We start from the raw sequence: 16,131 nt of genomic DNA on the forward strand, positions 1-16,131 counted from the left end.
CCGCCTAACCTCCTAACTAATTAAATGAAATTAATTAAAACATGTAGAAAAACCTGCAGGCCCTACTGACGGGACCTCGACGACGGTCTGTCGGCGAGTCGATGATCCGTCTTCAGGAACAGTGGCTGCCCAAGGGAGAACTTACTGAAATTCTCTAAGTGTGGAACGACAGTGGCCGTCGATGCCCTGTCGACCCACCTACACCCCGTCATCCCTTACGCCACTACATCCTTCCCTTTTTATGTGGGGCGACGGTGGCCTCGACGTCCCATCGAGACACCTACGCCCCGTCGACCGTTCCGTCGAAGCACAATGTTAGCAGTGTTGCAGCCAACCAACAAGGGTCCTCCTCAAGGGCCCTTGGTTGGTACTTGGGGATTCGTGCCTGCACGTTCGACTATGAAACATCTTTAACACGCGTTACACCTAATATGCACCAATTTCGACTCCTTAAACTTAGTTAAATCACTTTAATACACTAGCATCCTTATGAACCACTTTCCGGACGTCATGGGCGTTCTTTAGTGCCTTGCTCCTTAAACATCTAGCATGACCTAAATTCATTTGAATCGGCTTAGAAACAGAGTTTAGACCCTGCTACACAGTTTTTGAGCTTCAGGACACATCTTGAATTTTTGAAGTGTTACAATCTTGTGATATGTTTTTGACACAACAAGTCACGAAATTTGGTACTCAAAAGTATCAGGTTTCAGTTTAATTAGCTCTATTGATAGTAATTGGACAAGTATCTTTGATAATCGCAGGAGAACATCTAGGAAAGTTTTTAGTCTTGGCTTTGGAGCAGTATCATGGAGTTAAAAAAAACAAGATATAGTAGCTTTGTCATCTTCGAAAGAAGAATACATAGCTGTAACTTCAGCATGTCATCAAGTTATTTGGTTAAGGAAACTGTTAGCAGAACTTCAACAACAGCAGATTGGTCTAATGGAAATATGGTGTGACAACAAGGTGACAATTGCTATGACAAAAAATCATCTTTTTCATAATAGAACGAAGCACATGGACACTCGCTATCACTTTATTCGCGATCTAGTAAGTGGTGGAATAATCTCACTGAAATTTTGTGGTACAAATAAACAAATTGCTGATGTTTTTATGAAGTCTCTACCCCGCAACAAGCATCACTTCTTCAGACGACAAATGGAAGGTTGTTTTTTTGAAGAAAGGATAAGTGTTGACTAATTCTTCAAAATAGTTAGGTTGCAGAAATTAGGTTGTGGGTCTATTTTCTATGATTAGTGGGTTTATATTTTACTTAGTCAATGAAATTATATTCTTATGGTAGTGGACAATGTTTACTACTTTTCCTTGTTTTCCATTATTTGTGTGTTGATTTATTTATACTTTAGTAGTTAAATTGTAAGCCTATAAAGGGCAAAAGAAGTTTTGGTGTTTAAGTAAGAAAGTTTTGAAGTAAAAGAACCCTTTTGTGGTTAATTGTAAGCCTATAAATAGTAAGAAAGTTTTGTAATAAAAGAAACCTTTTGTCTCTCAAACTCTTTAATTTATTTTTGTCTTTTCATCCAACAATATATGCTAGAAATATTTTCCTAATGGAAGTTCTGCCGTCACACATGTTGATATCAAAATATGAAAATATTAAACTTGCAGTTCCTACATGTGCTTAAGAATATTGACATTGAATTTTAGTATTAATGTTTGAAAAAGCTGAATGAAATCAAGAATTTATTATCCTGATATTGGTACATGAGGTCAATTATAGAGGACTATGAGAGCCATCAAAATGTGATATGCATCCATAGGCATTTTGCTTCTTAGAAAAACATATGTTTTTGTAGTTTTCTTTCGTCAAGTTGTCAAATTTAACAGGTGGGTCTTCTTCTGTGAAGGATAGCTGATCGGTAAACTTATAACTTCACCTTTTCAACTTCTTTATAATTTGCATTATTGTAGCCTTCTGAATCCTTAGAATTTCTTCCAATTTCTGTTGATGAAAACATTGATGGAAATATTTATTCTTCTTTAAGGATTATACTCCTTAAGGAGGTTCATGGTGAAGCCGCCCTTATTTCCTTTAGAGGAACCTACTGAAAGAGTTTCAACATACTCATACATCATGAAGATTTACCACAAAAGTGGTGGCTCTCCCTGCAGTCGAAACTGTGAGACACAAGTTATTGTTGTGATCTCGACCTAAGTTAGTCTTGTTTCTGTTTAGTGGTTTGTACTCATATAAATAAGCAACCACTTCAATTTCGAACCAAATTGTCTCCAGAATTTATTACGCGTGATATTCTACCTAATAATAAAAAATGAAACCTTTTTGTGGGAATAAGATGAAACGCAGTGATGTTGCATAAATCATTAAATGTTCCAATAGGTTCACATCAACTCTTCCCATATTTAAGTTGTTGCTTGAGTAAAAACTTCGTTTATAATTCTTGTACAAAGTATTTATGTATGTATGTATGTATGTATATATATATATATATATATATACATTCTCCATTGCTAGCTAATAGTTTGATCTCTTTGTTTTGGTCTTCCCTTTCTGTAATGCAGCTTCTTCGTTCTCGCTTTGCGTTTGTGCAGTTGTATAGGCTTCTAAATACAAGGTAATGTTTTTCTTCCCAAAACTAAATTTGTGTAACTATTATGTGCATTTATAACTTTATAATGTGAGAACTTCTTGCTAATATATTTTTTATTGTGTGTGATAATGAATAATTGGTAGAAATATAATATTCAATTGTCGAATAAAAACCAGCAAATAGATCCAAACTCTGAAAAGCAGAGGGCAGTAAAAAAGCTATACACTGACCTATATAAAATGAAGCATCCTAGCAAAAAATGAAAATTTCCTACCGAGAACTTTAACCAATAAAACTGATTGAGCAGACAACATTTTGCTGCTAACTCAACCATCTCTACATCTTCCCTCAAGCAGCTACATTCTGCTGAGAAACATCCGATTTAGAGAGAAGATCGCTTATATCAATTTCGAATTAGGTCAAAAAATTACACTGATATTTCTTTAGCAAAATATTATATAAATATATGCTAAATATATCTACATGGCATGCTCAAAATCGATTTTTTATGAACAATGTAATAAAAATATTATAATAACGCAAACATCCATAAATTACCATATGTTGAAACCCGTTCAAAATGTAATGTTTGTGGTGTGAAAAGATTTGAATTTGAATCAACGAGTTTTTGTTGAGGCAAATGTGCCATTAAACTAGTATCTCACAAACTTCCACCAGACATGCAAAATAGAAATCAAAGCTATCTGAACTTATATAAGAACCTACAAGAACATGTTTGCATTCACATCTCTAGGAGTAAACGATGATAATGATTTTTCGAAAAGAAATAAAGAAATCTATACATTTAGAGTTCAGGATAAGATGTACAATTTTACAGAAAATCGAATATCAAGTGGTGAAAGAATGAAAAATCTTTATCTATACTATTTTGACACTGAAAAACGAATTGAAAAATCGAATGACATCTTCTGGTAAATTAAATAAACAAATTATCGAAACTTTAATGGAAATCTTACAAGTTAATTTGTATTATATATTCCTAAATTCTTTAATAAATATTCCTGAACTTTTTGATTTATATGTTCTCTTAAATTTGATGTTGGTCAAAATCAACGTATATATAACTTACCAACTACATCATAGGTTGCAAGAATATGGTTAGAACAAAATATTAAGTACAACTATGTTTCCACACCTCATCTCAGAATATATATAAAAAGTGATAGAATTCAATTAGTAAATTATTATTTAAAATGTTATGATTCATTATAATACCATTGTTTTTCCTTATTGTGAAAATGGCTAGAATTGTGGTAGTAAAAAAATAAACCTCTAACTACATATTCGGCTACACAAACACACTGTAAAATGAACAACTACTGAATGTTAAAAATATGGCCTCGATTGATGAATTTCTAAATTTAGATGATGGAATTAAACTAATAGGTGAACAAAAAAGAGAAATTGTTTCTTGTCGTGAATATTATTGTTATAAACTTCATATGAGATATGATGAGATCACTATTCTGCATTCGGGTAGATTATTTCAAAAATATGTGGTAGATGAATAGATCAAAATCAAAACTCAAAGACTTGATTTTACTTCTTTTAACCAAGACTTCATAAGAACTGATTTATTAGGGGCGCTTTTGGATGTTCTACGCCATGGTGAAAGAGAGTCCACCCAAGTATCTAGAAATAGAATAATACCTCTCAGTATTATCGGTGGTCCTAGAGATATGTTTCGTTGATACACAGATGCTATGACTTTATTCAGCGTTTCGAAAAGCCTGATCTATTATTACCATGACTTGTTATTCCTCTTGGCCTGAAATTAATGAAAATTGACTCCCAACTGACCAAGCCCAAAATAGACCTGATCAAATTTGTCGAGTATTTCGAGCAAAATTAGAGGAATTAAAAAAATATATATTGACTGCACATAGGTAAAGTTGTTGCATATATGTATACAACAGAATTTTAAAGGTCAGGTGTTCCTCATGCTCATTTTCTTATTATACTTGAATAAAATACAAAATATAGCACCTGAAGCATATGATTAATTCGTTTGCGTTGAGCTACCAAATTCCAAAACAAATCCTCTTTTATTTGAACTTGTTCGTTTACATATGATACATGGTCCCTGTGGTACATTCAACCCAATATGTCCTTGTATGAAAAAAAAAGTTTATTGTAAATTAAAATATCAAAAAGTATTTTGTGCACAAACAACTAAAGGTAAAAGTTCATACCGAATATATTGAAGACGAAATATAGGACAATATATAAAAATTGGAAATCATCTTCTCGATAACTCATGGGTGGTTCCTTACAATCCATATCTGCTCTACAATTCAATTTTCATATGAATTTTGAGATTTGTTCTTATATTAAAATTGTAAAACATATATATAAGTATATATGAAAAGGATACAATAAAATTTCATTTCATTTACACACTAACAACACATATATAGAAATTGATGAAATAAAAGAATATCAGTAAGCTAGATGGGTATCCCCACTCGAAGCTACATGGAGTATATATGATTTTCCTATTAGTGAAAGGAACCCATGTGTATATCATCTTCAGCTCATCTTGATCGACAACAACTTGTATATTTTAAAAGCACTGAAATATTGATAAAGTAATAAATAATCCTATGATTAAAAAAACTATGTTGACTGAATTTTTTGCAATGAACAAAGTCAATAAATAAGCTATGACTTTAAATTTATTATATAGAAAATTTCCAGAATTTTTTGTGTGGTCAACTTCATACAAAATGTGGACGCGTCGCAAATAAAAAAATGTAATGGGTCGCATCATAACTCGTCACCCCAACTAAAGGAGAAAGATATTATCTTAGGTTGTTTTTAATGAATGTCAAAGCACCTAAATCATATAAAGATTTGCTTATTTTCAGTGGAGAATATTGTAGTCCATTTAGAGAATCAACAGAGAAAATAGAACTGTTATTTTGTGACAACAATTTAACAGAATATATGTCGGAAACGGCGACTTATCAAATAACTTCTAGATTAAGGCATTTGTTTGTTTGTTTTTAGCTTATTGTAATCCAAATAATCATAAAGAGTTATGAAAAAAGTTGAAAATTCATTGTCTGAAGATTTTAACAAGTATCCAGGTCTATCTTCGAAGGAAGTTCGTTATACATTACTAAATAATATTAACGAAAATCTTTATTCAATGAGTTGTGATAGTAATGAATTTGAGTTAACTCCACAAATCATAAAATCTTCTAAAATATGGATAAAGTTGTACTTATCGAAAGAAATATAATTGTTAGTGAAGAAGATTTGATATTACAATGACAAATTAAATAAAGACCAACAAGTAGCCTACAATAGAATTTTGAATAGAGTTATTTTCAATAAATCAGGGGCTTTCTTTACTTTTGGCCTAGGTGGAACCGTTAAAACTTTTTTGCATCGTGTGTTGTTGGCTACTGTAAGGCATTGAGGATTTGTTGCTTTGGCAACAATAGCTTTCGGTGTTGCAGCCTCGCTTTTTCCAGGAGGTCGAACAACCTATTCCTGTTTTAAAATTACATTTAGAAATTGATGAAAATATTAGTTGCAATATTAGTAAACAAAGTTCATTCGAATCTTTAATTCGAGATGGAAAATTAATAGTATGGGATGAAATTTCATTGGCAAAATTGAAAATGATTGAGATACTAGACTTGCTTCACAGAGATTTAATGGAAACAAATATTCTTTTTTATGGAAAAGTGGTTGTATTTAGTGGTGACTTTAAGCAGACTATGTTTGTTTTTTGTGGTGGTAAAAGAGAAAATTTTGTTTATGCAAGCTTGCTTTGCTCTAAAATATAGAATGAACTTGAAAAGCAATTATCTGAAAATATGCGAGCAAAAATAGATCCTGCCTTCTGTCAATATATAATGAGAATTGGCTATCGAAAAGAAAAAACAACCATCCATGAAAAATTGAAATTCTACGTTCTTTTATTATTCCTTTTACTAATTAAAAAGATTTCTTAAGTATTTTATTCAAAGTTGTTAATCCTAATATATACATATACTTCAAATATTTTTTTCATTATTTTTGTTCTGTTCTAACAACCAAAAATAATTTTGCTAACGAAATAAATAACATGTTGATTATGCAATCTCCATCTAATATTCAAGTATACATTGCTACTGATGAAACCTTTGATTCAAAAGATCAAAGTGAACATGAAGACTTTATGCATACCTTAANTATATATATATATATACTCCAAATATTTTTTTCATTACTTTCTGTGCTATTCTAACAACCAAAAATAATTTTGTTAACGAAATAAATAACATGTTGATTGTGCAATCTCCATCTAATATTCAAGTGTACATAGCTAATGATGAAACCTTTGATTCAAAACATCAAAGTGAATATGAAGACTTTATGCATACCTTAAATCCTCCAGGATTGCCTCCTGACAAGTTATCTTCAAAAAAATATTGTTCAATTATATTACTAAGAAATCTAAATCCTTCAGTGTGTTTGTATAATGGAACATGATTAATATCCGATGAATTTAAATTACATATTATATGTGCCACAAATTCTAATTGTGATTTTAAAGATACTCGTGTATTTATTCTAAGAATATCATGAAAAGATACCCTTCCATTTTAAAAAATACAATTCTCAATACGCTTATACTATGTTATGACTATTAACAAAACTTAAGGTCAAACCTGTTTTTTCTCATGGCCAACTATATGTTGCATTATCAAGAGCTAAAAGTTATAACTGTATTAAGTATTAATAAGACCTCCAATAGTTGAGGATAAAATGATTGTTCTACACATAATGTAGTTTATGATGAAATTATTGCAAAAGCTTTTCTTTAAATTGATATTGTTTAAATTTACGGTACCAAAAATCCCTTTATTTTCTTCGACAACTTTACCTTTAAATCAATTTATATTATGTTATGTAACTCTGTTACAATCTCTATTCTATGTGTTCATATCGTTATTCTGCACTACCGATACCACAATATTGTAGTCGCAGATCATGTAATGGAAGAAAGATTAAGCATAAATGTCGCTACTAGAGAAACCAAAGAATGGACAGTTAAGGTGCAAGTCGTTGATAAGGGCCGACATATAGATAACCTTCAAAAAAACCAATAAGTATCAACTCATGATTCTTCAAGATGAAGAGGTACGACATTGCTTTCATCACATCCACTTAGATCTTCCTTAATTTTCCTTGTATGTTTTTCAGCCATATTTGTTCAAATTTATTTTGCCTCTTTTTATTTCATTTACTATATTTTTTTCTACAAATTGTCTTATTTAAGATGTATATGTGTATGCATTTTTATGTTCTTTTGTTTTCCTTGCACATTTCCAGTTATGGAACAACAATATTTGCGATCTTGGAACTCAATCCTCACTTAATATAGCTTTGCAGTTACATTTATCCATCGCTAAAACAATTGTCATTCTCCATTGGTCTTTTCACTCTCTCCTTTTATAACTCAGTTATTTCCTATTTAGCTCACTCGCTTTCTCATGAGTAAAGCAAATAGAAGCTCTATTAGTTGTAAAAAAATCATTGTCTGCTGTCAAATGAAAATGCAATTCAAGTAGAATCCTGTCATTATTCCTGTAGACAGTACTGACACTTCAGATTTGACAATTCCTTTGAAAATGCTATTGGCCTTCTCAAGACTTGATTTACCCTTACTACAACTTAATATATACCTTCATGTTCCTGTCATATCTCTATTCTCTTCAATTATGAGGTCATATGCAAAATCTATGAGCTAAAATGATTTTAATTTTACTAACAACAGGTACATTACTTTTAGACTTCGTTCATTTAGCTTCAATCGCATGTGTTATCTGGACACTTCTATTTTCTTTGTTGTTTCTTTCTACTCTTAATTATCTCTTCAGTCATTTTCGTTTACTACTGAAGACTCCAAGCAAAATCCACCAAATTTTGTTTGATTCACCTCTGTTCCCTAAGTAATTTGGATAAAATTTATGTAGAAATTGATAACTGCTTTGTATAGTTTAGCCATTTATGTAGTATTTTTGCTCAATAGTGTTAGCCTCAATGAATATTATGTTTTTACACTTGTTTGCACTTGCAAAAAAATGAGCATCAATATAGTGTTTTATTATTCATCATCTGAACACAGCAGTAGTCCCTTTCTCTGTGTGCAACAATTCGGCCTACTACCGCCCCTTCCCAGGAATTTTACTCGGTGTATCATAAATTGACTATCTTCAAATGACACTGGTCCAATGTGCACATGCCCCTTTTATGTATCTTTAGGATATATTCATTGCTGCCTACATACATTTTGAAGTTAAAACTTGAAAATATTAATTATGAAAATAATCATGCTTTATGCTTGGAAAAAATTCAACTTCCCCATGTAAAAATAAAATCCTACAAATTTTAAATTCAACACAATTTGTCTAGCCACATAACAATATAATATATCAGATAATGTTTTCCATAGGAAGCACAAGTCCAAGCAATTATGTACGACAGCTATATAAAAAATTATACTGTATTGTTTCTTACATATCATACCTAATTGGTATCAGTTGCAAGTGTTACCAAATCAAACCATGCATATGAAATTTCAATCAACACTTTTCTTTGGACAATTGACAAAGGCACTCTCATTCAACCAATAGAAGAAGTGGAGCCGCCAAAAGATTCACTGCCACCACCAACACGACTTATTCTAACAATATTCGACACCTTCCACCATTAATCTGAAGGATTAGAATTTGGTCTTACAAAATTTAACAACCTATACTTCTCATTAACTACAATTGTTTAGCAACCTCTACTTTTTTTCTAATTTATACACTACTTCTCTCCAAGATATTCTTGCCATTGTGGTCAACATCGCCTTGCCAACATGCGCAGCTAGTGGATCTAGAATTTAACAATTGACTATAATGGATAATCATTAAGTAAACATTATTACCATCTTCAATTTTTCTTTTTTCCTTTGAAACATTTATCACAAATTAACTATATTACAAATTGATCATAACGGCACTTTTAAAACAGTTTTTCGTTCTTTTTATCTGTTACTTGTTAATTTAAATTACATTCATCAAGTAAGTTATTGAAACATCTAATCCTTAGGTTGAAAAAAATGATTTGAGTTGCATTTGTAAAGTAACTGTTGGGATAAAATGTTGTGACGAAAAGATAGAAATCAAAAATCTAACAATAATGAACACCAAGTTTAACGTAAAAAAAACCCTTCAAACCGAAGGTAACCACCACGGGATCGACAAGATTCAAATTGTTTCACTATACCAATAATAGGGTTACAAATATTCTTCGAATGTCTACACAACAAGTGTCAAAATAGAACAAATAATAGCTACACTAACAAAAGATGAATAGAAAAAAACACCACCCAAACTCAGCTTCTGTTCGAGACCTAGAATAGGATCTTACTGTCGTCCCAATACGATCTCCACCATAATCAACCACCAAGATGTCAGGAAAAGTCAATCCAAATTTTAGCCCCATTCAATTGTTAGTTAATTGGTAAACACAATCTGAACGTTGCTGGTCGGAGAAAAAGATTGCAGCAAAAGAACCTTTTTCTTGTCTCTTTTCTCTTGTTGAAAGCTCTCTCAAAAACCTCTCTTCTGTTCTAATGTATTTCAAAGACAATACCAATGAGAAATTAAATTATTCTCTCAAGACCATCCTCCATTTATTGAGTTGTGCTTTTCCTTACAAAGCCAAAACCAACTACAAATAGGATTACAATTCCAATCCTTTCCCTAATAGAATTGGAAACCAATTAAAAAGAATAATTCCAATCATTTTTTAAGTAGGATTAGGCCATGGTCCTTTTGATGGAACATGGCCAATAGCCCAACAAACTCCCCCTCCAGCCAAGGGCCAAATGAACTTCAAGTGGAGGAATTTTGGACAGGCTTCCTGCCTGCCACACTTCTACAAAACTCATGTTTGTCTACGATGAGTTCTTTCCACTTATCTCTATGATTATCTAATATGACTTCATCATAACCTTCAGGTTCTCCCATGTTAGTCAATAGAATATACTCATCATGAGGATAACATGTTGAGCTTCGCTTCTCTCTAGTAGACCTTCTACAAGAATTATCTAGAGCATCCGAAGAGGTCATCCCAACATGAATTGGTTGATTATGAACCACAACATCATCAGTAGGAACATCTATATGTTCTACACTATGATCATTATCTTGGGTTACTTCATGTGCAGAAGATGTATCAATAATAGAAATTGGATCAACATTAACTAAGCTCTCATCAGTTTGAGAATCTGGTTTCTTAGTCTTGTCAATATCTTCAATAGTTTGATCTTAAAAGAACGCAACATCACGACTTCTAATGAGATTCTTATCAATTGGATCACAAAAGCCATATCCAAGCTCATCTTGACCATAACCAATTAAGATTCACTGCTTAGTTTTAACATCCAATTTCGACCTCTCATCTTTTGGAACATGAACACAAGATTTACACCCAAACACTTTCAAGTGATCATAAGAAACATCCTTATCAAACCAAACTCTGTTTGGAACATCACCATCCAAAGCAACAAAAGAAGACAAATTGATAACATAAGCAACAGTGTTAAGTGCTTCAGCCTAAAAAGAATTTGGAAGTTTATCCTCTGAAAGCACACATCTAACTCTCTCATCTAAAGTTCTGTTCATCCTCTCTGCCAAACCATTTAATTGAGAAGCCTTTGGAGGAGTCTTCTGATGACGAATTCCTTGCGATTTGCAGTAGTTGTCAAAGGGGCCAATATACTCACCACCATTATCGGAGTGAGTACAGTTCAATTTTTTTCCCGTTTATCTCTCATATAAGTGTTGAAAATGTTTAAACACATCAAGCTCTTGATCTTTGGATTTTAAAGTATATACCCAAATCATGCGAGAACGATCATCAATGAAAGTAGCAAAGTAAAGTGCACCACCTTTTGACTTCACTTTAAAAGGACCACACAAATCTGAGTGTACTAGATCCAATAGCTCAGACTTTCTTGAAGGAGGATGACTGTGAAAAGAAACTCTTTTATGTTTCCCTACTAAGCAATGAACACAACTTTTCACCTTTGCTTGTTTCATAAAAGCAAGCAAATTCTTCTTAGCCAAATAGGTGATCCCCCTATCGCTCATATGACTAAGCCTCTTGTTCCACAATTCTGATAAAGCCTCGCTCTCCACCAAATTTATAGAGTCACCAAGAATCTATCCTTATGTCACGTATAAATTTAAATGCTTTCTTCCTCGAGCTAAAATCATTGAGCCTTTGGTGAAATTCCATTGGCCATTGCACAAGTCATTATGATAGCCATCATCATCTAGTTGTCCTACAGAAATCAAATTTATCGGGATGTTTGGAGCATGCTTGACATTTTGAAGGACGAACGTTGAACCAGTATTGGTTTTCAAACAAACAGTGTCAAGTCCAAACACCTTAACCTCACCAGCATTACCAATCTTTAACACCTCAGAGTTAACAAAAGTATAAGATGAAAAGAAGTCTTTTCTTGGTGTGACATGTGATGTGCCTCTAGAATCTAGTATCCAACTTGTATCTTGAGATACAAAATTTATGACGTCTTTATCACAAGCAAAGAGAAGGTCATCTTGGACAACAGCAACAACATTATTTTCATTATTTTCTTCCTTTTTCTCTTCTTTAAGATCTTGCTTCAATTATTTGCAAAATCTTTTAATGTGTCCTTTTTTTCTACAATGATAACATTTAATATTTGGATTCTTGAATTTGACTTGCTTCTGCTTTTACCTCTACTCCTCGAATCTCGTCTGATGTCTCCCTCTCTTCTGTATAAAGAACATCTGAATGTGAAGATGTGTCTTGAGATTTTCTTCTAACCGCTTCATTCAACACACCACTCTTTGCATATTCCATAGTCACCTTTCCACCAGTGGAAGAATTTGTTAAAGAAGAACGAAGAGTTCCCTTAAAATCCGGTAGAGTATTAAGAAGACAAAGTCCTTGTACTTCATCAATAAAGTTAACACCCATTCCTGATAGTTTATCAAGAATACCCTGAAAATCATTTATATGATCAAGAATAGGATTGGCTGTATTTAAAGGTAGTCAATTGTTTTAACAAGAACAACTTGTTATTGCCAGTTTTTGAAGTGTAAAGCGTCTCCAACTTTTCCCACAATGTTCTAGCATGTGTATAATTCACAATATGGTTGTGAACATTATCTTCAACCCATTGTCTTATATATCCACATACTTTTCGGTGCTCAAATTCCCAATTTTCATTGGTCACATTCTCGGGTTTATGAGCAGAAAAAACTGGAAGATGCATCTTCTTCACGAATAATAGATCTTTCATCTTGCTTTTCCATATGTTTTAGTTTCTTCCGTGTATACATACCATCTTGATCATATTTGTCCTCCACATAAATAACCTTAGCTCTGATACCAGTTGTTGTGATGAAATGATGAAACCGAAAATCTAACAATAAAGAACACCAAGTTTAACGTGGAAAAACCCTTCAAACGAAGGTAACAACCACGGTAGTGACAATATCTTAATTGCTTCACTATACCAATAAGAGGGTTACAAATATTCTTCGAATGGCTACACAACAAGTTCCAAAAGAGAACAAACAATAGCTACACCAACAAAGATAAATAGAAAGAAACACCACCCAAACACAGCTTCTGTTCGGGATCAAAAACAGGATCTTGATGATGTACGAATCTGATCTTCACCATTTAAATCAACCACCAAGATGTCAGGAACACTCAGTCCAAATTTCAGTCCGATCCAACGGTTAGTTAATCGGGTAACACGATCTGAACGTTGCTGTTAGGAGAAAAAGACTGCAGCAAAAAAACCTTTTTCTTCTCTCTTTTCTTTTGTTGAAAGCTCTCTCGAAAACCTTTGTTATGTTCTAATGTCTTTCAAAGACAATACCAATGAGCAATTGAATTATTCTCTCAAGACCATCCTCTATTTATAGAGTTGTGCTTTTCCTTACAAAGTCAAAACCAACTACAAATTGGATTACAATTCCAATCCTTTTCCTAATAGAATTGGAAACCAAATACAGAGAATAATTTCAATCCTTTTTCATGTACGATTAGGGCATGGGCCTTTGGCTCGAACATGGGCAATAGCCAAACATAAAAAACAACCTTCAGGCTGAAAAAAAATTGTTTTGAGTTGCATCTGTGAAGCGGTTGTTGCGAAAAAACCTTAATTTTCAATCTTAAAAAAATTGTTCGAATTACATTACTGGAGTAACTATTTGAAAAAAGCTAATCTTCAGGCTGATTATACACAATTTAGTGTGAAGTTGAACTTAGTGCAACACAATTTCTTAGAACACTATGCACTCTAAATAACATAGACATCATTTTACACAGAAATAAAAATTGTAATTTCACTTTTGAGGATTGTGATTTATCTGATTGTTGTATTGGTTTTTTCTGGATTCTGTGTGTTAACTTTGTTATTTCGCCTGAAAGTTACCATTTTGCTTTGTTCTATTTTCTATGTGGACTCTTAGCACCGTCTATCTTACTCTTAGTATTATGGTTTGAACACATCATATTGACAAGGCTTATAAGATCTTTCATTTTGCTCTATGGTTGTATTATGGTTGCATTCTCTCAATTCTCCTCCTCCAATATCTTATTTATAGGGGGTGTACATGACGGGGTTGATTCGGATTTTTTAAATATCAAATCAAACCATTTGTATAAAAGTTTTAAATTTATATATCAAACCAAACAAATAAAATTCTAATTTTTGGGGGGTTTTCAACCTCGGGTTGAATCAGATTTTTCAAATACCAAACCAAACCATTGTGTCAAAATTTTAAATTTCATAAATCTAACCAAATAATAAACCTCGATTTTTTTCCCAGATTTTTGAATTTTCAGGTGAAGTTAACATACAACATATTATTAACTTGTATTTCAAATATTTCTGTTGTCCAACAAATATACAATTATCTAAGATTTTTCTTTAAAAATTCTCCCTCCGTTTAAAAAAGAATGACATCATTTCCTTTTTAGTCTCTTTCAAAAAGAATGACCTTTTTTTGTAACATTTTAATTCCAACTTTCCAAGTGGTATGTTTAAGGTCACAAGATCAAAGGACAATTTTGTATATTTAACCTAACTTTAATTTAAGGACCACACGATACAAAAGTTTTCTTTATACTCTTAAACTCCGTGTCAAGTCAAATCAGGTCATTCTTTGTGAAACGGAGGGAGTAACACAAAATATGAGATGATTATTGATGTGTCACATCTGGGTTTACCCCCTAGACGTAACCGGTGTCGTCATTCTCTTTGAGGACGAAGACTAGCCTCTTAGTATTACATCATTGCATTCATCGATTAAAATTATGGAAGAATTTAAAACTTTTTAACTATATCTAATCGGAGGTTTACATAGACCCTTAAATACACATAATAGTATTAATATCAGTATACATAGACTCGTTCATATAAGAAGATTACTTAGTCTTCTGCTTTTATTTCATACACACATACAAAATAGAATTAGAGTCATAAAATCATTTTCATCTCATAAACCATCTAAAAATGACAATAACAACATGGGCATAGACCTACAACAATAAGAGTAAGTCACATATATACTGTATACAACTTTGTCTCAAATCAAACATACAATTAACGTGAAAGTCATAAAAGCTAAGTAAATTCGTAGGTAGAATATCGGCATCATCCTCGGGGAAATGAGGACCTACCACTTGGATGATGAGAATATCCAAGTATTGTTCTCAAGCGCCTCGAACCAAACCTCAACAATCGGAACCTAAAATGTTGGGGGAAAGGGAAGAAAATGGTGGTAGTACTCCACATGTACTAAGTATGAGATCATATGCGCACATAACACTAAAACATGTCAAAGGGACATTTAGTTAAATCATGATAATCTGCCTCATCAAAGACTTATGCATAATCAATAGTTAAGGAAGTCAAATGCATATCAACATACTTGAACCCATAATATCATCACAAACATGAATAAGAGTTATCACATAATTAGCAAAGTAAATCAACAAATCATAAATTCCCATGGAGTTAACAAGTGCAATGATCAAGTAAAGCCCCATAACCCTACTCAATTAAGTAACCCGACAAGAACTACAATTAGTATTATACTCCTCACAATTATAACTCCATGTATTCATAATCTCATATCTTTAAAAATTTAGACTATTTACATATTCATAAGCATAGAAATCATTATATAAAAACATCTACATTTATAACCATTCATATACGTAATATTAACTTCCTAAAGTCCCTATCAAGGTAAACTAGTGCAAGGCATAGGTAGAGTCCCATATCTCTACCTAAATCAAGTTAAACCCTTCAAGTTACTCTAGTTAGTTTATACATCATTACTTCATTTTAGTTTAGGGAGCACTTGCCTTAACAGACATAGACCACATGTGCTAAATGTGGAATCCGATGTCATCATACCTTACATCGATGGAAGGTGGTCTACCGGCCAAGGTAAAACCTTAACGTAACATA

Source organism: Solanum pennellii, chromosome 7 (genome assembly GCF_001406875.1).
Source record: "Solanum pennellii chromosome 7, SPENNV200".
Classification (NCBI taxonomy): domain Eukaryota; kingdom Viridiplantae; phylum Streptophyta; class Magnoliopsida; order Solanales; family Solanaceae; genus Solanum; species Solanum pennellii.